Raw genomic sequence first — 21112 nt, 5'->3', positions numbered from 1 at the left:
AATTTCTGAGCACAGCTCACCACCCTGGAAACATTAGTAATCAAACAATGAAAAGACTATCCATACTTTTGGGGCTGTGGGAAACAGGTGCAGCCTTTTGGGAAGGCAACTGGGCAGTAATTGCCCAAAATAGAAAAGCATATAACTTTCAACAGAACCACCCTCCTCCTAGAAATCTATCCTGCAAATGTATCTGAGCAAGTATACAAAGCTATATTTCAAAGATGTTCAGTGCAGAACAATTTACAGCAGTGAAAAATCACAAAGAACTAGAATGTACTTCAGTTGGGTTGTTGCATTTCCTTCCTGTTCCAATCCTTAGGTAGTTAGTTCTTCCTTACACTGTGCTGAAATCTGCTCACCAGCACATTTGCTCCCGGGTCCAATGTTTTCCTCCCTAGGCTAATCTAAGGTTATGGCGTTAATTTTGTCCCTACGTGGGCGTGGCCTGGATATTCCATGGGCTCTACAGGTCAAAGTTGGGGTAGGGTCTCTGGAAGCATACTTTAGATTACCGGAATTTTTGGAGGCCCAATTAAATAAAGCAGGAGTCTCAAAACAAGTCAGCAATGAATACAACACATCATAGTCTTAAAGAGATATAAATGCATCTGCAGCTATCAAATTATTCACTTTGTCACTCTCATCACAGTGTGATATATTGAGAGGCCTTATTTACTGCACTGATTGTGTTTCTTACTAAGCAAAAATCATCCAGGTGTCTTGAGCTTTCTTTAATGTTGGCTTGATGTTGTGCCTCACCTCCTTCCTTTTATCTTTAGCAGGTGGCTGTCAACTCTGTTAAAATCTCTCTCTCTCTCTCCTTCTCTGCCCCACCCCCCCACCCAGATCAAAATCAGGTGGCGCTGCTGTGAAAAGTCCTCATCCTACCAGTATGGAACAACGAAGGTGGACTGTTAAAAAGAATGCTGGAGGAGTAGAAAAGACTCATGTTCTTCAAGTCAAAATGAAGATATTCCCCCTGTGCATCAAAGACTCTCTTCATGGTTGCCAAGTATTCCTTTTTTTAAAGTTGGCTCCATGCCCCATGTGGCCCTCAAACTCACAACCCTGAGATCAAGAGTCAACTGCTCTACCAACTGAGCCAGCCAGGTACCCCAGCAAGGATTCTCAAGGAAAGGAAAAGTGGGGAGGCTCAAAGGGCTAAGCATCTGACTCTTGGTTTCCGCTCAGGTCATGATCTCACAGTTTGAGTTTGAGCCCTGCATCGGACTTCACACTGTCAGTGCAGAGCCTACTTGGGATTCTCTCTCTCTCTCCCTCCCTCTCTGCCCTGCCCCTCCCCTCCCCCCGCCTCTCTCTCATTCTCTCAAAATAAATAAATAAATAAACTTAAAAAAGAAATTAGAGGAAAACTGGAAAGAACTTCCTTACATCCTGTCTTTGTGTGGAATAAGCATTGCTCATGATATGAATCATGGAGCCATTGTGTTGGCCAAGGATTGGAAAGGGTGGGGCAATGCTCATTTACCCAGAACACTCTTCTGCCTTAAAAAAAAAAAAAAAAGTAGAGGGCGCCTGGGTGGCTCGGTGGATTAAGCGTCCAACTTTGGCTCAGGTCATGATCTAGCATGATCTAGCGGTTTGTGAGTTTGAGCCTCACATCAGGCTCTGTGCTGACAGCTCAGAGCCTGAAGCCTGCTTCAGATTCTGTGTCTCCAGCTCTCTGCCCCTCCCCCACTCACGCTCTGTCTCTCTTTTCTCTCAAAAATAAATAAACATGAAAAAAAATTTTTTTTAACGTAGAGAGAGATTTCCATAAGGAGATTTACACAGGAGACCCTTGACAATGGCAAGAGATTTTTCCAAAGACCTTTCAAGAGCTGGGGTACCTGGGTGGCTCAGTGGGTTAGGTGTCTGACTTTGGCTCAGGTCATGATCTTGCCGTTCACGAGTTCGAGCCCCGCATCAGGCTCTGTGCTGACAGCTCGAAGCCTGGAGCCTGCTTCAGATTCTGTGTCTCCCTCCCTCTCTGCCCCTCTCCCGTTCACACTCTGTCTCTGTCTCTCAAAAAATGAATAAACATTAAAAAAAATTTTTTTAAAGACCTTTCAAGAGCCTTAGTAAACCATATAGTATCTCCCAAAATTGTGTTAAAATTATGGCCAGAAAATTCTAAGCGATTGCATTTCAGACCCTAAATAATTCTATAATTGCAGGTGTAAGGTTATTTATAAAGTTTGTTATGTGAGAAATATCAATTAACTATGTTCAACACTCTGCACCCAAGGTCCCAAAGAAGAAAAGAAAATAGAACCTTGGTTCATTAATTATGCCTCTTTCGTCTTTATGTAAACTTTAACCTCTCTCTTGAAGACCAGTTTCTTCACCGGCTGAAGCACTCATTAAAACAACTTGCCAAAGCACTTTTCCTTGTATCTATGTTACGCACATCATACATCTCTTGGTGTCAGGGATCCTAGACACCACTGAACCTGACATTCCATGCCAATGTACCCAAGACTTCTACCTGTGGCAAAACATAAAAAATAAAAGTCACTTTCTCAAACCTCTTCACTTTCTTCTCATTTCTATTTCCGGCACTACCAAGTGATTTATTTTTAGGAGTCTTTTCTACTCCAACAAGAAACAAAGACTTTAGTCACTACATGCAGGTTACATAAAGGCTGTAACTAGTAGAGAAGAGTGAAGTCATGTGAGATGTCAAAGTGGAATGATGGGCCTGGCTCACTAACTAAATGACTAGCAAAATCATTCAGTTCACATTCATTCACAACGGGCCTTTGAGGGTAGCTAATGAAATACGAAAACTGTTAAGTGTTGAATCTGCACATGTCAGGGACTCCCAGTACATTCTTTTGATAATGCTTATATAATGGTCATTTGTCAGGGTTCTTGGAGAATTCCCAATCTCATGAATCCCGCTGGGCAGCAGGGACCACTTCCCACTACAGAAGGTAAAAATTCCCAATCCTAACTGTTCCAGGTCCCTAGGCAACTGGGGTTCAGGTATGTAACTTGGGCTTGACCCATTAGCTGCATTTGCTTAGGATTTTTGAGGCTGGAGCTTCAAGACTGGTTAAGTTCTTTCCAGTGGTGACGATAAAGCAGTGGCAACAGTGCCCACTGTCCAGCCTCGCCATTGGGTCAGTTTGACATCCAGCATCCAAGGCCAGCTGTATCTTGGATACAGGCTGCAGCAATGAACATGGAGCTGCAGAAGCAATAGGGCCATTTTCACCTACCTGGCTCTGTGATGATTTTGGTGTAGTTCTCTGCCACAGGGAGTCAAGATGGAAATAGGCACCCAGGAAAGGAAAGGGATTTGCCTCTCTGAAAACCCAGAGGACTAAGTCAGGCTCACCTTCCCTTCTTCATCTCACCCAGGAGAGCACAGGCACAGCCACCCGCCTTAGGACAACTCTTAGGTCTCCCTTTGTCTCGGCTTATTTCCCAAACCTGGTTTCTGCAGCCTTCCAGTGATTTTGTAACCTACCTGTGATACTGTGAAATACTAAAAAACAAATATTTTCCCACCCAGTTCCTGGCACAGAGCTCCTAAAACCTCTGGAATTTCCTGAGTGACAGGGGTGGGAGGAGCATCTTCTATTATTCATAATAAGCCCCTTTCAACCACACCTGAGTTTATGCTAATGAAGTGACTCTTGGAGGATAGGGCTGGTTGCCTAAGGAAATGACCACGGGATTAGAGGTTAGAGGGTTGGAACTTGCAGGCCCACCTCTGGGAATGGAAGAAGGGCTAGAGATGGAGCTTCATCACCAACAATCAATAACCAGTCATGCCTATGTAATGGAACCTCCATAAAAACTCTAAGCAAAAGGTTCATAGAGCTTCCAGGTTGGTAACCACAGTGAGGCACTGGGAGAACAAAACACCCAGAGAGGGCATGGAAGTTCTACATCCTTTCCTGTATACCCTGCTCTATGCATCTCTTTCATTTGGTTGCTCTTGACTTGTATCCTTTATGATAAGCCAGTACTAATAAGTAAAGCCCTCTCCTAAGTTCTGTGAGCTGTTCTAGCAAATTATTAAGCCCAAGGAAGTGGGGCGGGGGGAAGGGTCACAGAAACCCCAAATTACAGCCAGTTGATCAAAAGTACTGGAAGTCCAGACTTGCAACTGGGGTTTGAAGTGGGGAGCAGTCATATGAAACTGAGCCCTTAGCCAGTGGGGAAGTTAGTGGCAGAATTGCTTGGTGTGAAAAACCCACATATTTGGTGTCAGAAGTGTGAATAGGAGTCGAGAAATAGTTTTTATTTTCCCACCCAATGTGCTTTCAATAAAATTTATTTACTGATGTAATCAACCTGAATCACTCTCTGCCCTTGCAACCAAGAACCTAATAACACCTGAATAGCCAAGAAACTCTTCTACCTGCGGTCTTCCTGTTATAAGTTAAACTCATTTCTTGTTCTGTGTGAGGGAGACACAGTGCAAGGAGAGCACAGAACCAGGAAACCTGTTCTTTGGTCTAGACTCTGCCACTTCCTGGCTGTGTGAGCTGGAGCCTGTCCCTTCCATGCTCTGAACCATGGCTCTCTCTCATGTGCACAGTGAATTGGACAGTCTGCCCCCCAGACCAGTAGTTCTCTAAACTGGCTATGCCTTAGAATCTCCTTGAGCATTTGTTTTTCAACATCAGTTTCCATACAGCTTCCTGAGCCCCACTCCTGAAAACACTAATTGGGTAGATTTAGCAGATCTCTGACAAGTGACGTAGAGACAGCAGCACCTTTGAGACCACAAAGTAAAGACTCCAGGGTCCAGTCCTCTGACAAACTCTGTGATCATCCAACAGAGAGTTCCTGGCACACAGGAGGAGTTTGGAAAATACTTACACCTGTGTAAAGGGTAAACAAACTCTCTGCAACTTTTCTGTAAATCTAAAATTATTCCAAAATAAAAAGTTTATTTGAAAGAATACTGGAAGGAGGGGAGCCTGGGCAGCTCAGTCAGTTAAGCGCCCAACTTCAGCTCAGGTCATGATCTCACCTGAGTTCAAACTCTGCATCAGGCTCTGCGCTGACAGCACAGAGCCTGCTTCAGATCCTCTGTCTCCCTCTCTCTCTCTGTCCCTCCCCTGCTTGCTCTCTCTCAAAAATAAATAAACATTGAAAACAAACAAACAAAAAACGGATACTGGAAGGAAGGAGAGGGGAATCTATCCAGACCACATTAACCAAAACTCTTACATCACTTTTTGTTGAAAAGCACCTTCCACTACCCTTTTCCTCTACATTCCATCCTATTATCATTCCCATCGCTGACCTGTCAGAGGAGACCCACAGAGCCACCACACCCTCATGGCTACAAAAGGACTCGTCAGCTGACTTTTTGCTGGGCACTGTGAAGATCCGAGTTCTGCTCCCAGCATAGTCCTTCATTTCTCTGTGCCTCAGTGTCCTCAGCTGTCAAACAGACCCCCTTTCTCTCCTTAGTATCTCACAGAATCATTGTAAGAAGCAAATGAAATAAGAGTTGCCATAAGAGTGGGCACTTTACTGCCTGCCAGATTCTATGCTAAGCACTCAATGAGCATTCTCTTCATTAATTTTCACGACCTTATAAAATAGGATAATAACAAAAAAAATTGTTTTTAATAAAACAGGATAATAACACCCCCATTTTATAGATAAGGAAACTCAGACTCCAAAGTAACTTGATCAAGGTAACACAGCCAGTGAGGGGAGAGCTGGGAGAGGAACCCAGGGTGTCTGACCCACAGACCCTGTGTGCTCCTCGGCCCTGTGATTTCTGTGCACCAAGTGTTAAAGAAGCGTACATCTTTATGTTGATTATGTTCATCCCGTCCTTCCCTCTACCCTAATCTCCCTCTTCTTCCCCCAGCTCCCCAAACAGATCCACACCAGAGCCTGGGGGTTTCCAAGTGGCAGGCCATCAGCCCAGAGGATGGGGCTGGGAATCCCCACCATTCCCACTGCTGCCACAGGGAGTCAAGATGGAAATAGGCACCCAGGAAAGGAAAGGGATTTGCCTCTCTGAAAACCTAGAGGACTAAGTCAGGCTCACCTTCCCTTCTTCATCTCACCCAGGAGAGCACAGGCACAGCCACGCGCCTTAGAACAACTCCTTTTTGGCAGAAAGAGACTTTCGATCATTAGTTTGTGCTGTTTTGCTAGTTGCATTCAAATGAGTAGGTTCTAAATATCTGAATTGTTTCTTTAAACAGCTGGCCCCACCCATTCATTGGTACCAGGCCGGCCCTTGCCAAGGCTGAGTCCTGCCTTGATGTGGCCTGGGAGCCCAGGAGGCTGGGCGGCAGGCTGTGCTGGGTGTACCCAATTTTTGCCCAGCCGGACCTGGCGGGGAGGCTTTTGGTGGCGTTGCTAGGCAACCTGGGTAATTGGAGAGGCCACAGATTGGGCTTCTGGGCCACAGAGATTAACAGCCTCCTTCATCACACTGCAAACCATCATTATGCCCAGTTCCAGGGGCCTGCAGCAATCTCTGTGGTTTAGCCTGAAAGAGCGCTTTTTTAGCTACAGAAATTAAGAACCAGCCTTTCAATATTATGGGTTTGTGGCTGTGGTTGTTTTCTTTTTGCTCCATCTCTGAGGATACACTCGGAACAAATAAGCAAAAGATTTAAAAACAAAAAATGCTTTCACAAACCCCCTTTTCCAGAAGTTTTTCTTATTCCTAAAGCAAAGCAAACTTGCACTCAACTTTGAGGGTAACTAAGGCAGAGACACTCTGCCTCCCGAGGTCTCTGCACACCCACTATGTGTTAAAAGCTTCTCCCTTGGAATCCCACACAACCGTGGCTGTGATTCGGGGTGGGGAACCGGGGCCTTTGTCATGGGCAAGGCCTCTCAATAGGAAAATGTCTTTTTGTGTCTCTCCCATTAACAGCAATTGTAATATCCCCCCCTTCCTAGTCTACAGAACCACTTTCACTTATACCATTTCAGTGGATCCTCCTAGCTGCCCTGTGAAGATGACATCATTATTATTCCCATTTTACAGACGAGCAATGAAAACAAAAGAGGCAACTGTGATCAGATACCTACCCAGTCACACGAAAGCTGGGACATAAGGCCATTTTTCTGAGGCAATCCTGAGCTCTCCACTATACTATACTACTTTCCCCAGAGCTATCTAAGATATGACATATATATTTGTACCTTATTGTAATATAAGTAATAGTAACAATAATACACACTGGTGTAGAGACACAAGAACCTCATCCTGTACCTCATACTGTCCTCAACACATCATCCTTGTTGATTGTGGTCAGGCTTTCAAAGCTGCCTCGTGAAACCAATTTGACAATAAATTTCACATATTGAAAAAATAAATAAATAAACAATAGATTTGAAATAAAAAAAAAAACTAAAGGATGATAATGATACTTGTAAAAAAAAAAACAAAAAACTGCCTCGTGTACACTAGGGAATATGGAAGAATTCCCAGGGATGGACACCCTATTTATCTACGTTAACAGACCTAACATACCAGAGTGCAGGGCTCAAGAGAGACACTGACCCTGAGCCACCTCTTCCTTAATTCAAGGAGAGGACTCTGTTTGATAGCATTATGATACTACTACGTTAGTGCCTTAAGTAAGGAGGCAGAATCATTGCTTTCAGTAGATATTTGTAGGTACTTTTCAAAAGGTCAGGGGCGCCTGGGTGGCGCAGTCGGTTAAGCCTCCGACTTCAGCCAGGTCACGATCTCGCGGTCCGTGAGTTCGAGCCCCGCGTCAGGCTCTGGGCTGATGGCTCAGAGCCTGGAGCCTGTTTCCGATTCTGTGTCTCCCTCTCTCTCTGCCCCTCCCCCGTTCATGCTCTGTCTCTCTCTGTCCCAAAAATAAATAAAAAACATTGAAAAAAAAATTAAAAAAAAAAACAAAAGGTCTTTTAGTACCTCATTGGCAATGTTTCTTGAACAGTGGTCTTTTGATAATGACCAACTGTGCTAGTGTGCACGGGACTAGGGATTTCTTGGGATGTAGAACTTGGGACGCTAAAATCAGGACAGTGCTGGGCAAACAGGACAGTCACCTGTCATAGATCACCTACATCAGAATCATCTGGGGAGGTCAGGTAAAAGTGGCTGGTTCTAATCCTATGGCAGTGGTTCTTAACCTTGGCCACACATCAGAATTATCTGAGAAGATTATAAAAAAATATTGATGTTTGGGCTCACCCCAGAACAATGGCATCAGAGCCTCTGGAGCTAGGGCCTGGATACTGTATATTTTAATGTGCAACCCAGACTGAAAGCTCATACCCTAGAGATTTGGATTCAGAGGGTCTGGGCTGGGGTCTTGCCCAGGAATTGGCATGCCTTTTTGACAGCTCCCCAGAGGATTCTTCTGTACACCGTGGTTTAATGACCAATGAATTATTACATGATGTATGCATTCACTGGACAAGCATTCCCTGAATGCCTTCTGTAATGTTGGGCTCTGGAAACACAAAGAAAAAAACAAAACAAAACAAAACAAAACAAAATACCTCCTGTTTCCAGGCCCTCCCCATCCAGAAAGGAATAAAATTCTACACATTGTTCCAACACAGTATACTGTGATTTAGATTTATAAAGTGAGTCAGCACCAGCAGGGTGATTACAGTTAATCTGTTCACAGAAACCTAGTGTGATACACAGATATAGAGATAGATAGATAGATAGATAGATAGAGTGGGATTTGTTTCTCCCGTCCTTGAATCTGGGCTAGCCCTGTGACAGGCTTTGACCAATAATACAAGGTAGAAGTAGCACCTCCCAAGGCCAAGCCTTAAGCCTGCAGCCCCCACTCTTGTTCCTCTTGGAAACCTGATTCCATATAAGAAAGTTGGCTACTGGGGCACTTGGCTGTAAAGCATGCAGCTCTTGACCTCAGGGTCCTGAGTTTAAGCCCCATGTTGGGCATAGAGCTTACTTTTAAAAAACAAATAAATAATAATAACAGAAGCTAAAGGAGCACGTGGGGTGGCCCAGTCAATTAAACACCCAACTTCCGCTCAGGCCATGATCTCTCAGTTCATGAGTCTGAGCCCCGCACCAGCGGGCTCTCTGCTGTCAACACAGAGCCTGCTTTGGATCCGCTGTCTCCTTCTCTCTCTGCTCCTCCCCAGCTTACGCTCTCTCTCTCTCTCTCAAAAATGAGTAAACATTTTTTTTTTTAGTAAAAACTAATAATAATAAGGCTGATACCCTGAAGCCACTATGTTATGAGGAAGTCCAAGCTACTCATATGGAGAGAGAGACCATGTAGAAGAGCACCAAGGTGCCAGACCTATGAGTGAGTGAAGCCTTCTTAGACCTTATAGCCCAGCTCATCCACCAACTGAATATAGCCAAGTCAGTGACGCCAGCCAATACCATAGAGGGCAGAAGAATGGCTCAGCTGGACCCCGCCCAAATTCCAGACCCACAAAATCATGACAAAATAAAATGATTGTTTTAAGCCACCACATTTTGGGGTGATTTGTTAACACAGCAATAGTTACCAACATACGTCACCAGAACTAGAAGACAGAATGGCGTCCCATACCATTCCGCCTTCCCATTAGCATTGTCCATCTTGGTATCCCTCCAGAGAGTAGACTGCTGATGTCTTACCTGAAATAGTCTCCATCTCAGTTTCCACTCCTGCCCCCGCCCTCCAAAACAAACACGACTATAAATCAGAGTCTAGCAGAATATAGCAACTCTCTCCTTAAAACCTCTTAAAGGGGAGCACTTGGGTGGCTCAGATGATTGAGCGACCAACTCTTAATTGCGGCTCAGGGCTTGATCTTGCAGTTCGTGGGATCAAGCCCCAAGTTGGGCTGCAGCGCGGAGCCTGCTTGGGATTTTCTCTCCCTCTCTCTCTGCCCCTCCCCCCCTCGCACTCTCACACTCTCACTCTCTCAAAATAAATAAACATTAAGAAAACACCTCTCAATGGTTTCCCACTGTCTTCCAGATAAATACAAGATCCTTATCAAGGCTGGTAAGGTCCTGCACAACCTAACTTCTGCCTTCTTTGTAGAATTTTACCACTCTCCCCCAACCTCTATTTTTTCTTTTATACACTGTTTCCCTTTTATATATATGTATTTTTATTGGAATATTATTTTGGGGGCGCCTGGGTGGCTCAGTCTGTTGAGCATCCGACTTCAGCTCAGGTCATGATCTCACAGCTCGTGAGTTCGAGCCCCGCATCGGGCTCTGTGCTGACAGCTCAGAGCCTGGAGCCTGCTTCTGCTTCTGTGTCTCCCTCTCTCTCTGCCCCTAACCCCCTCGCATTCTGTCTCTGTCTCTGTCAAAAATAAATAAACATTAAAAAAAAATTTTTTTTAAAGAAAAAAAATGAAATATTTTTATTGAAGTATTATTAGTTTCAGGCATACAAAATAATGATTCAACAATTATATACATTACAAAATGCTCACCACAATAAGTGTAGTTACCACCTGTCACCATATAACATTACTGTAGTACTATTGACTATATTCCTATGCTGTACTTTTCATCCCCATGACTTATTTCATAAGTTGAAATTTGTACCCCTTAATCCCCTCCACTTATTTCACCTATCCCACCTCCACCTGCTTTTGGCAACCACCAGCTTATTCTCTGTTTATCCATTTGCTTTGTTTTTTGGATTTCACAAATAAGTAAAGTAGTTGTCTTTCTGTCTGATTTATTTCACTTAGCATAATACGCTCTAGGTCCATCCACGTTGTTACGAACGGCAAGATTTCACTCTTTTTTATGGCTGAATAGCATTCCATTGTATATATCACATCTCCTTTACCCATTCATCTACTGGTGGACCCTGAGGTTACTTCCCTATCATGGCTATTGTAAATAATGCTACAATAAACATAGGGGTGCGGGCATCTTTTTGAATGAGTGTTTTCAGGGTGCCTGGGTGGTTCAGTCGCTTCACTTAAGCATCCGACTCTTGATTTCGCCTCAGGTCATGATCTCATGGCTCATGAGTTCAAGCCCTGTGTCAGGCTCTACCCCAACAGCTTGGGGCCTGCTTGGGATTCTCTCTCTCCCTCTCTCTCTCTTTTTCTCTCTCTCTCTCTCTCTGCTCCTCTCTGTCTCAAAATTAAAAAAATAAACATTAAAAAAAAAATGAATTAGTGTTTTCATTTTCTTCAGGTAAATACCCAGAATAAGAATTACTGGATCACATGCCATTTCAATTTTTAATTTTTTTTAGGAAATTCCATAATGTTTTCCACAAGTTCTTCTTTCTATCCCGGGAACACCCCAAGTTTTCTCCTGCCTCAGGGTCTTTGCACTTGCCGTTCCCTTGACCTAAACCTTTCTCCCTCACCCCTTCACCCCTCCCACACACCCTAATGTATATACACAAGGCTACCTCCTTCATAACAAAGAGCACCTCCCTAGGAAGTCTTCCTTGACCCACCCCTCTGCTCACCCCAGATATTCTATCACATTCCTCAGCTTATTTGCTCCCAGCACTTGTCACCATCTAAAAATATCTGATGTGTTTATTCATTGTCTGTCTTTTCTACTCGAATATGAACTGCAGAAAAAATAGAAAATGTGTATTTTTTACTCCAACTGTAGGTGCTCAGTAAAAGTTTGCTAAATAAGCCATCGAGAAATGGAGAAGGAAGGAAGTATGGAGTAATAGAAATCACAGCAATCAGAAAACCCTGATCTTGCTTCACTTCTGCCTCCGCTTACTTGCGGACAAGCCACTTCAGCTCCTGAGTCCTGACCACGAACCTCATCACCACCATGATGCACATGGCCAGTGATGTGTAATGTATACCATATGCCAGAAGTCTTCACATTGTTTTGCTCACGAATCCCCATTAGATTTTTTTTTTATGTTTATTTAGTTTTGAGAGAGAGAGAGAGAGAATGAGTGAGTATGCGTGAGCGGGAGAGGGGCAGGGAGAGAGGGAAACAGAGGATCTGAAGCAGGTTCTGGGCAGACAGCAGAGAGCCTGATGCGGGGCTCAGGCTCACAAACCATGAGATGTGACCTGAGCCGAAGGGAGAGGTTCAACTGACTGAGCCACCCAGGTGCCCCCCCCCATCAGATTTTGAAAAAGCTATGACCCTTTCACACATTTTTATGATAATGACTAAAATTATTTTTCACAAGTTAAAATAGTTTCCAAGATAGAATTTTCTGGGGAGTGCCTGGCTGGCTCAGTTGGTAGAGTAAGTTAACTCTTGATCTTGGGGTTGTGAGTTCGAGCCCCACGTTGGGTGTAGAGATTACTTAAAAATAAAATCTTTTAAAAATACCAAAAGAGAATTTTCTGGCATAGTCTTATTAGAAACATGCATCTAAACCTTGAAGCTATAGATTTAGCTGATTCAATTTATGAAAAATGTCTGCCATGTAATCCAGTTGTTAAAGTCAGGCCTTACTGTCAAACCAATCTGCCAAACCAGAATAATTCTCTACCTGTAAGAAAATCCACCTTCATTTTTAAAATTTCTACAAATGAGTTTATCTATATCCCCATGACAATTAACTCAGGTCCCAATTAACTCTATGATACAATAGAAAAAGAGCTAAGGCACATACATTTAAAGTAGAGTAGCATAATGGGTAAAAGCACAAATTCTAGAGGGGAGGTTCTGGAGTTCAAGTTCTGATTCTGCCACTTAATAGCTCTGTGACCTTGGGTGACTTATTAAATCTGTGGTTGCTGTGGTGCCTGGCTGGCTCAGTCAGTAAAGCACACAGCTCTCAATCTCAGGGGTTGTGAGTTCAAGCCCCAAGTTGGTGTAGAGCTTACTTAAAAAATAATAATAAAACAAATGAAAAGTAAATTCTAAGAGTCTGTAGTAAGGCACCACCCCTTCAGTTTATCTTACCTAATCTCTCAGGAACAAAGCATTCTCCAATTGTCCTGGTTTTTAAATCCCCAAGCAATGCACCATAGAATGATTCAGGACAAATCTAGTAAAGCTAGAGAAGGGAAACAACAAAAGCAGAGTTAGGGTCTCCTGGCTGGCTCAGCTGGTAGAGCATGTGACTCTCAATATCAGGGTCTTGAGTCTAAGCCCCACATTGGACATGAAGCGGGAAGGGAAGGGAAGGGAAGGGAAAGGAAGGGAAGCCAGAAGGGAAAGGAAGGGAAAGAAGGGAAGGGAAGGGAAGGGAAGGGAAGGGAAGGGAAGGGAAGGGAAGGGAAGCCAGAAGGGAAAGGAAGGGAAGGAAGGGAAGAAGCAGGGAAGGAAGGAAGGAAGGAAGGAAGGAAGGAAGGAAGGGAGGAAGAGAGTTCACAAGGATAACCTAAAAGAATCCAGTCAAGCAGATTGCTGTTAGGAAATACCTATAGAATCTGAAGGTCTGGAAACTGATTCTCTGAAAGCTATCCATGCCCACGTACCCCCAGTTCCATATTTAACACAAACTCCAGGGCATATTCAGAGCCTAATATAATTCCTGGTGTCCCACCTACAATTCCTTCTCTCTCCTTTACGTAAGAAAGCACAAATTAGCAAGCAGTATACCCCAAAATTTGCTCCCAATTATGCAAATGTAAATCATTTGTATATTTCAATAATTTTATTAGAAAGAATAGATCAGGGACACCTGGGTGGCTCAGTTAGTTAAGCATCTCTTGAATTTGGCTCAGGTCATGATCTCACGGTTCATATGTTCGAGCCCCGCATCAGGCTCTGCGCTGACAGTGCAGAGCCTCCTTGGGATTCTCTCTCTGTCTCTCTCTCGCTGCCCCTCCCCCATTCATTCTCTCTCTTTCTCCCCCCCCCCCCCGTCTCCCTCTCCCAAAAAAAAAAAATAAACTTAAAAAAAAAAAAAAAAAAGAATGGATTGGCTGTAACCCAGCAAACAGCTGAGGACAAAGCACCAGTAGATCAGGACATAAGGCAAGTTAGGAGGCCCTTCATGAACCATTATGAAGGCCAAAAAAGGAAGTCCTAACCCAGATCCTAAAAAGAAAGGTTCATTTGCTCAGACAGGTAGGAACTCTGTTAGGCCTAGAGATCTTGGTGCCATTTCCGTGACCCCCATGCATCAGCCACACTTCTGAAATACAAATCAGATGGTGTCCTCCTTTTGCTAAATCCCTTCAATAGTTACCCAATACCCTTGGGATAAAATCTAGTGTCCTCGACAAGGCTCATGACCTGAGCCCTGCCTATTTATCCATCCTCATTTCTTGCCATTCTTCCATATACACTCTCCGCTTCAGCCATACTGAGTCCCTAGTGATCCCAGATCCCACCCTGCACTAAGCCTTTTCATGAGCATCTCTCTCTGCCAGAATCTTCCCTCCCCAATTTGTTCACCTGGTGAAGTTCTAACAACCCCTTCAAGACCCTGTCCTAAACACCTCCTCTGCAAAGCCTTACTGAACATCGACCATGAGCCTGCCATTGGCTAGGCCCTGGATACAGTAGAGAACAAAGCCAACATGGTAGGATTAAATGCCCCTCATAGTTCCCTCTCCAGGCTCTGCTCCTGTCTAGGGCACCATGTCTTCTTTGTGTTATCACCATCTCCTCCACAAGGCTGTGAGTGCCTTGAGGATAAGACTTCAGTTTTATTCATCTTTGAATCCCTATCAGGGAGCCCACAGAATGTATCAAGAAATGTTTCTTGGAGCCATTTAGCCACAAAGGAGTCATGCAATATTTCTTTTTTTTTTTTTATTTTTTAAAAAGTATATTTATTTATTTTGAGAGAGAGAGAGAGAGAGAGAGCAAGCAGGTCAGGGGCAGAAAGAAAGAGAATATCCCAAGCAAGCTTTGCGCTGTCAGATCATGACCTGAACTGAAGTAGGAGGCTTAACCGACTGAGCCACCCAGGCAACCCCAAACACTTCTGTATTAGGGATATACAAAGTGCTGGTTACACAACTGTGAACAAACAGACATGGTCCCTGCCCTCTTGACCAATAGAGCACTTGACTGAATGATGGATGAATAAGTGAATGAATTCATGAATCAGGAAGAGGTGTGCTCCTCCCCGCTGGGACGAAGCAGCCCAGAGCAGGAGATGTCCAGGAATTAAGAAACTGGTGTCTAGGAAGTTGGGAGAATGATCATGTCCTTTTGTTCTTTCCCATACAGAGGAACTTGAAAGACAAGGAGTTGAACAAAGAGCATGGAGTCTAGAGTCTGACCTAGTCTTGAATTCTGGATCCATTAGTTACTAGCCATGTGACCTTAGGCAATCCCTTAGCCTGTTAGTATCTTCATTTCTTCATCTGTAAAATGGGGATAATAATAATATCATAACAGGGTTATGATTCAATGAGATAATGCATTTAAAAGCCCTTAGGGGCGTCTGGGTGGCTCAGTGTGGACTGAGCATCAGATCTCAGCCCAGGTCATGATCTCACAGTCCCTGGGTTCAAGCAGCATTGGTCTGTCAGCACAGAGCCTGGAGCCTGCTTCAGATTCTGTCTCCATCTCTCTCTGCCCCTCCCCTACTCACTCTCTCTCTCTCCCTCTCAAAAATAAATAAACATTTTAAAAATGTTTATTTATTTATTTTTTAATTTAAAAGCCCTTAGCCTGAGGCCAGGCAGAGTTGGTTTTAGGAATTGGTAGTTCCCATCACTTGCTCAATGTGAGTGCAAATTCAGAAACTGCAGGAGAGCCTGCTGGGAACATCTTTTCCCTCCACTGCAGTCCCAGCCCTGGTCCAGTTCTTCCCTACCCAGTCCCACCCCCACCCCTTTTGAGCCTCCCTCTCCCATCTCCACCTTCCCCTTCGCTACCCATTCTAGGTTTACAAGTCTGCCTAAGTGCTTTCAAGGCCAGGGGTTGTCTCACAGATCTTTACAACCCTACAGAGAGGGGAGGTGGCGGTAGGGAGGAGCAGGGCAGGGAGGGAGCCAAAGAAGGAAAGAGCACAGGTGTTTATTGAGGCCCCCACTACGTCCCGGGCACCCAGCTGGGTGCCTGATATGCGTTGTCTCCTGCCGTCATAACAACACCACTTTAGGGATGAGGAAGCCGGGGCTCAGGAAGTGAACAGGAGAGCTGAATATGAATCCAAGTGTCTGAGCAACCCCAAAATAATCTTCCACTCTGCCAGGCTGCCCACCAGCTTATAATTATTAAATGCGTGTGAAATACATACCAGTTTTCCTATTCCCAGAGATTGTGTGCCCCCTCCCCCAGAATCCAGGTATATGCTCAAACAGTGATGAATAAACAAATGAATAATAACAAATGAATGAGCAAAATCCCTCAGATACCGGTACCAGGAAGGAGGAAACAAATAACGTTGGGGAGGCGCCTAGCAGGAAGAAGCTGGAGAGGCTGTTTCCCATGGCTGTGGTCTCTAATGTGGGGAAGGAGGTCTAGCAACTGGCTTGGTTGGAGGGAGAAAAAAGTTGGGGGACAGACGTGGGGAGGGAGGTTGCTTCCTGGGGGAAACATGAAGAAGGGAGAGAGCCAGTGATCGACCAGAACCTTGAAGGAGAGTGGCGTGACCTGGTCCCTGCCAACCGTGTCCCTGGGGGAGAAGCCAGACACAGCCTCCCCCCACTCCTGACTCAACATGCTACTTTTATTTATTTATTTATTTATTTTAAGCTTATTTATTTACTTAAGGAATCTCTACACCCAAGGTGGGGCTCGAACTCACGACCTGAGATCAAGAGTCGCATGCTCCCCGGACTGAGCCAGCTGGGCGCCCCTCAACATGTTACTTTTAAAATGAAAGTTGCAGGATCCCAAGCGGCCATCCAGAAGGATACTCCCGGAGGGAGGTTGCCAAGAGAGTACCCCACGCCGGCTCCTTCCCCCAAGAGCCCCGCGGCCTCCGGCCTTTTTGACCCCCCTGGCGCTTCCTGCCCCGCGGCCTCCTCCCCACCGCGGGCCTCCCTCCACCCGTCCCAGCTCCCGCTGCTTACCTCGGGAGGCCGACGGCAGTCCCAGCCGGGACAGGCTGCACCCCCGCGTTCCAGGGCGCCTGGGCCAAGGGGCTGGCTCCCCTGCCCTGAAGTTCCCGCCCTGCCAGGAGCTCCTTGGTCCCTCCCCCAAACTAAAATCGTCCCAACAGGTTCCCAGCCGCCCAGCCCAGGGGGAGGGAGGCTGAGGAAATCCCCTCCCCGCCTTGACACCCGGCCTGGGCCGGGCCAGCCAGCTCTGCAGTCTCACTCCTGGGCTGGCCCTGGATGAATGAGTCCTCCCCTCCGTCTGCCTGGGACTGAGCCAGGGAGCCTGTGACAGGCTCTGCTCTTTCTCTGTGGCCCTGGCATTGAACTCCGTTCCTCCTCCGAGTCCTACCGTCCTGCGCTAGGTCTGCATCTGTTTCCTTCCCTACTCGGCCCCCACGGGGAAGACCTCAGCAGGGTGGTCTTTGGTTGTGCTATGGCCGGAAGCCAGATCTGGTACTGGACACCAGAGTGCAGTGACTCAATGACCCTCAGCAGAGATTTAGTGACAAGCCCCCCCGGGTTCTGTCTGACAAATGCATTCTGGGGCTCCTGGGTGGCTCATTAGGTTGAGCTTCAGACTTGGGCTGAGGTCATGATCTCACTGAGTTCAGCCCTGCATCGGGCTCTGCGTTGACACGGCAGAGCCTGCTTTGGATCCTGTCTCCGTCTCTCTGTGCCCCTCCCCAGCTTCTCTCTCTCTCTCTCTCCCTCAAAATCAAATTAAAATTAAATTAAACATTTTTTTTAATTACAAAAAAAAAAAAAAAAAACTAGTTCTATCTTGGCCCCTGGTGAAATAGGTTTACGAGTTTCTGATTATTCATTCAATGCATTTGGGGAATAACTCTCATTGTATATTAAAGATAGAATAAAACAGGCAGAGAGGGAAATGTTGGGACCCGAGGTCCCTGGGTGGGAAAAACGTACTTTGAAACAATGCTGGGAGCTTCTGACTACAGCAAACCCCCTCCGGCTTAAGGTTCCCCTTAAGAATATAACAAACACCATCTACTCCCCCCTCAGGTTTCCCTCAGGAATTTGACTAAAGACCTAACTAAAAATAAGTAGTAGGCCATAAAATGCATGACCCACAAGGAACGATATGGCCATAGACCACCCCTCCTACAATGGAAACCAGCCAATCAGGAATGGACAACCCAGCACCTAAAGCTATCTAGCCAATAAGGATAGAACCTGAGAAGAAACAGGTGGGGAGAGGGGGGGGGGGGGGGGAGCACCAGAACCTTATAAATCGAGGAACCTTGCCTATAGTCCACAGGCATTCACTTTCCAGTGACCCCTCTCTGTAAAGAGAGCTTTCCTACTATTCTTTCTTTCTAATCGTATATTGTAACAAACTTGCCTGCTGCTCATTTGGGTCCACCTCTTCATTCTTCCAAGTGGTGAGACAACGAATCTCAGGTATTGTGGTAAAAAATCCTGCAACAATTGTACTAGGCGCTGGGGAAGGATATGCCCTTAAATATTCTTTGTAAATTAATAAATTCTCATTTAGGATTTGTATATCAGTTGCTTGTGACCCTCGTTAATGTGAATCAGTACCTACAAATCTCAATTCGGAGATGTTATGCTCATGTTTCTAAGCTTGCAAAATTCGGAGCCTGACCCTGAACTTGTTGAATTCACCAAGATCATGTCCCTTTGGAGCCATCGAATCAGTCTTTTTTTTTTTTTTTTTTTAAGTTTTTTTTTAATTTATTTTTTTTGGGACAGAGAGAGACAGAGCATGAACGGGGGAGGGGCAGAGAGAGAGGGAGACACAGAATCGGAAACAGGCTCCAGGCTCCGAGCCATCAGCCCAGAGCCTGACGCGGGGCTCGAACTCACGGACCGCGAGATCGTGACCTGGCTGAAGTCGGACGCTTAACCGACTGCGCCACCCAGGCGCCCCCGAATCAGTCTTTTCAATGCTACCCCACCTAACACCATCCCTCCCCACCCAACGACCATCATGGACCTTTTCCCAGTTGGAAGTTCCGTTTGAAGTTTCTACAAATGTTTGTGTGGCTCTTTTTCCTCCAGCAGCTCTTAGCTGCTTATGCAAAGAAGGTGGTAGGATTGATTCAGGTTTGAGTGGTACAGAAAGACAAGGGCCAAGTACCCTGCCACCAGGGTCCCAGCACCAAATCTCTGAGAACTGCTGTTACCCACACCATCCCTTGGGACTGGCTGTCGTATATGTATTTTGCGACCAACATTGGTCATAGTGATTGGACCAGAGAAGGACATTTGACCATCAGGGGATGGCCAATTCATTTCCCTTTCCTAAAAATTTGCATTGGAGGCAGAAAGACTCTACTCTTGTAGTTAAAATGAAAAGCAGTAAATCTGGGAGCTATAGAGAGTTCCTCATGTGGAGATACACGGTAAACTAATCTCCGTGCACTCTGAGCTTACCATATCATCTGGGGAGAAAAGTCTTTCCTTCCTGTGTGTCTCCTTTACTACTCACACACGATGCTTCACTTCTGACACTTCTGGTCACCAGCTATGTGGTCTTCCCCCACCAAGCAATTCTCTGAGACACCAGCTGGGTGTCTGACACTGTCTACCTGGGAATAGCATCAGATCCCACAGGTTAAGGGCTCAGTCCCACAAGACTGTCCACTTCAGACGCCCATCACCAGTACCCACGTTACCCACAACTTCTTTTTTTAACTTTTTGTTTAAATTTAATTTTAGGAGGGGGGTAGAGGGCAGAGGGAGAGAGAGAAAAAGGTGTAGGGGGAGGAGAGAATGTTAAGTAGGATCCATGCTCAGTGTGGAGCCCTAAGAGGGGCTCAATCCCAAGACCCTAGGATCATGACCTGAGCTGAAATCAAGAGTGCTCAACTGGGGCGACTGGGTGGCTCAGTCAGTTAAGTATCCGACTTCGGCTCAGGTCACGATCTCACGGTCTGTGAGTTCAAGCCCCACATTGGGCTCTGTGCTGACAGCTCAGAGCCTGGAGCCTGCTTTGGATTCTGTGTCTCCTTCTTTCTCTGCCCCTCCCCCACTTGTGCTCTGTCTCTCTCTGTCTATCAAAAATAAATAAACGTAAAAAAAAATTTTTAAAAAAAAGAGTGCTCAACCGACTGAGCCACCCAGGTGCCCCACCCACAACTTCTGTTCTACTTGGCTGCAAATCAGAGGTTCCCATACTCCTCTCCTCTGGTTTGATTAGTTTTGTTAGAGTGGGTCACTCCTGGGAATACTTACCATTACCAGTTTATGAAAGGATATGATAAAGGATGCAGATGAATAGCCAGATGAAGAGATACATCAAGCCAGAGTTGAGAGAGTCCCAAGCACAGGAGCTCTGTCCTCATGGAAACAGAAGGGGTGTGTACCCTCCCAAATTCACGGTTGGTTCACCGACCTGGAAGCTCCAACTCCCTTCCCTCTCTACAGAAATGGGAGGGGCAAGGCTGAAAATTCCAAGCTTCAAAAGGCTTGCTCTTTCTGGTGGCCAGCCCCATCCAGGAACCATCCAGGAGCCCACCCAGAGTCGCCTCAATAGAACAAAAGATATTCCTAGTGTCCTTATCACTTAGGAATTTACAAGGGTTTTAGGAGCTTTGTGCCAGGAACTTGGGAGAGACCAGTATATATTTTTTATTATCTTACACACATTGTAACACCTACCACAATGTATTTAAATTATCTGTGTATATGTCTTTCTCTCTCCCTGCCAAAGGGCATGTCCTGAGATGATGAATTCTTCAAGAGCAGTCACCTACTCTGTTTCACTTTGTATCCATGCAATGACACCAAAGTATGAAACAGGAAGTGCTTGTTTTAACTTTTGAACTCAAGAGCATCAACAGTTCCCCCCTGTAGCAAGTGAAGGCTCCCTCAGCCACCAGCAGGTGTCAGGACACATCTCTGTAGCTTCTGGCCACCCAGCTCTTCATCTGAATTGTGATCCATAGCGGGTGGTAAAACTGCAGGTGGTTCCCTAGAGGTGTGCAGAGTCTGTGGGATAGTTCAAGGCCCCAGAGTATCAGGCCACTCAACAGGAAGCAATATAATCTAGGCTGCATAAAGTTACTCATTATGTCCTTCCAGATTCCCTGGAGCATGTTTCCCAAATGCTGAATTCTCTCCTAAATATGTTAGATAAACTACAAATATGAATATCCCATTAAGTTAGCTTTATATGTCTAAAGGAAATATAAATTTTTAAAAAGGTATTCTGTTTATGAAACAAAGACCTATAAGCCATTCA

At 45.4% G+C, this 21112-nt stretch overlaps 1 protein-coding gene across 1 annotated transcript in view; it reads right to left on the bottom strand.

Moving 5' to 3' along the window:
* Nucleotides 1-17175, bottom strand: part of RHBDL2 (rhomboid like 2) — a 52908-nt gene extending 35733 nt beyond the window's left edge. The window contains exons 1-2 of the mRNA XM_049617447.1: nucleotides 16858-17175; nucleotides 12836-12929 (exon numbers count right to left, since the gene is read on the bottom strand). The gene's annotated coding sequence lies outside the window, so the exon portion shown is untranslated. The remainder of the gene's footprint in view (nucleotides 1-12835; nucleotides 12930-16857) is intronic.
* Between the last annotated feature and the right edge of the window lie 3937 nt (nucleotides 17176-21112).

Source organism: Panthera uncia, assembly GCF_023721935.1.
Source record: "Panthera uncia isolate 11264 chromosome C1 unlocalized genomic scaffold, Puncia_PCG_1.0 HiC_scaffold_4, whole genome shotgun sequence".
NCBI classification, from domain to species: domain Eukaryota; kingdom Metazoa; phylum Chordata; class Mammalia; order Carnivora; family Felidae; genus Panthera; species Panthera uncia.
This window is presented reverse-complemented; position numbering and strand designations above follow the sequence as displayed.